The sequence below is a fragment of the Pygoscelis adeliae genome, unplaced genomic scaffold (genome assembly GCF_000699105.1).
Source record: "Pygoscelis adeliae isolate BGI_AS28 unplaced genomic scaffold, ASM69910v1 Scaffold564, whole genome shotgun sequence".
Lineage (NCBI taxonomy): Eukaryota > Metazoa > Chordata > Aves > Sphenisciformes > Spheniscidae > Pygoscelis > Pygoscelis adeliae.
The window spans coordinates 64,730-67,427 of NW_008824600.1; positions in this window are offsets into that span (position 1 = coordinate 64,730).

Consider the following 2,698-nt stretch of genomic DNA (forward strand, 5'->3'; position numbering starts at 1 on the left):
AGACATCCAGATGGAGGGATGACAGGCAGAGCTAGACACGCTTCCCAGCGCCAAATATAGGAGACCCATCTTCTCCCTGCCTTGGAGCCAGCCCCCCCTTTACACCGCAAATAAAAACTCCCCGATTATCGAGTCGGAGCATCCCTTTGCCCCTGCGTTCCCGACACCGCATCCCCTGGGGACCTCTCGTGTCCTCCAGCACCTGCAGCCTCTGTGGTGAAAGCTCCCTCGCGTCCCCATGGGCTCCTCTCGGTACCCTGCAGACCGGGGGAGAAAGAGATGCTTGGTGACGTGCTTAAAAGCAAGCTGACCTCTTTAGCCATGCATGGATGCTGCTGAACAGCCGGCGGGCCAGGGAAACATCTGCGGTTCCCCCTCCTAGGAGATGCAAACAGCCTCTGGGGGAGGCTCGGCAGGATCAGGCCCGGCACGGCTGCTGGAGGCTCAGGGAGGGGGGCTCAAGAAAAGGGTGCCTATATAATAACAAATCTGTCAGTGACGTGCCCATCCCAGCAGAGCCGTGGGCTTCCCAAAACCATCCCAACCTGCTGCGGAGATCCCCAGGGAGCAGCACGACTTGGTCTGCAGAGAGGAGCAACCCCACGGTTTAATCTCGGTCCCTCCTCAGGGAGTAAAAATGGGTTGGGTTTCTTTATTGCCATTATTCTTTTTCTTCCCATCCTGCAGGTGAAACTTTGCATTTAGAGGAAAGAGCAGATTGCAGCTTTTAATTAAAAGCTCTAAGCCTTTTTCTGCTTCGAGTTGCACTAGGAGCAATCTCTAAACAACATTCAGCAGAGAGGAAACAGCACTGACTGCTGCTCTGTTTTAAAAAAAAAATAAATAAAAAATAAAATAGCACAAGCCACGGAACAGGGAGTTCTTCCAACAATCTGTTTTCTGTACCCTGGAAAATAATAGCAACCCATATGGAAAGCCCACACAGCTATTTTCCAGGTGCTTTGTACGGCATGAAATCCACAGAATAAATTACCTGTGTAACGGAGGGGGGGATGCTAGGGCTGTGTTTATTTGCTGCATCTCGTTCCCTTCGGATGCAAACACATGGCGAGGTGCAGGGTTTTCCCCTCCGTGGGAAATGTCACCCTACATATCAGCGGCACGGGGCATCGCCGTGGCAGAGTCCTGTTCCCAGCCCAGCTGGGAGCAGTCAGGGAGTGGCGGGGGGGGGGGGGGAAGAAATATGTTCCAGGCGTATCTGATCATGGGGTGGTGAAATTTAACGGTTTCTCTCCATGTCGCTTATTCGAGGTGTTTATGGGGCACCTGGATCCTACAGCTGAGCTGGCATCGCAGTGGGTACCTTTATGGCGCAGGGGTGAGGGAGCAAACCTGGCACTAAAAGGGAAACTGAGGCACCACGACAGCAAGGGATTTGCTGCAGGGTGATGCTTAAAACAGATACATGAAGGAGACCGGAGTAGCAAAATAAGTGATGAAAATATTCCAGTTCTTGAAGATGCCAGCAAGATTTTGGCTGGTCCGTGAATAAAACCCTGAAGCCGCTTGCAGGCAAAACAGGTTTCTTTCTCACATCCAAAAAAGCCCCCCCCAGCACCCCCCACGCAGACAACCAGCTCTTCTGTCTGATGAGGGGATGAAGGACATGAGGAAATGCTCCCGAAGAGGATGCTCTTCTTGGTTGGACATTTCCCAAACACCTTGGAAAGCTGTTTTCTCTCAGAAAGCGCCAAAAGGCATGCGGTAATTCTGTTCTCCTCCTGCCTCCGTTCTTAAACCTGGGGGTTTATTTTATTTTATTCTTTTCCTGGGCAAAACAACATCAGTTTGGGTACGTGCTCAGGCTGCCTGAGCCTCCCCTCCAAGCCAAGCGCAGGAGCTGCAGCAGGTCCTGGCACGGGGTCACCACCAGCTTGCAGCATCAAGCAACCCCGCCATGCCCTAAAAAAAAAATCTCTGCGTCTCCCTTTGAGCCCCCTAAACTGGCTCTGAAAAGCGTAATCCCTTCTCCCCCCTGTTTTTAATCCAAAGCAAGCAGATCCCCACGGCCGGAGCCTCCAGGACAGGCTCTGCTCCAGGTCCTGGGATAATTTCATCTCCTGGATGTCACACGTGGATGGTGAGGACAGAGCCAGGCTCCCGCATCCCGAAAATTTCCTGGGGGTGCCCCTGCACAGCCTGCTCAGGTGGGACGCAAAATATATTTAATTAAACTGGGAATTAAAGGCTTTTCAACCTGACGGGAAAGAAAACAAGCCTTGCTCTCTGGAGAGCCGGTGCCAGCATCTTCTCAGGTGAAGATGAACGAGCTGGTTTGATTTCTTCCCTCTCCTCGAAAGCGAAGCATCCAAGAGATGGCTCAGCAAAGACCGGGGCAAACTCGATGCAGAGGTTTGAGCTCCCACTCCTCCTCCTGAACCACACCGATGTGGTTTTCCCACCTCCCCATCCTTAAGCCGCTTACTTAGAGAGATAGATGCGAATCCAGACAGAAAATTAAAATGTCGTAAAAAAAAAAAAAAGACTAATTAAAGCTACGATCATCCCACACTACAAAGTCATTTCAGGTTTTTCTGGGTGATAAATCAGAGGGGGACAGTGCCTGGGATGCCTGTCCACCTGCCTGAGCTCTTACAGCCAGTTACCCAGCACTGCAAACAGATTATGTTATTAGGAGAGAGTAATTAGGAAGATGGACCATAAACTTCTCTAATTG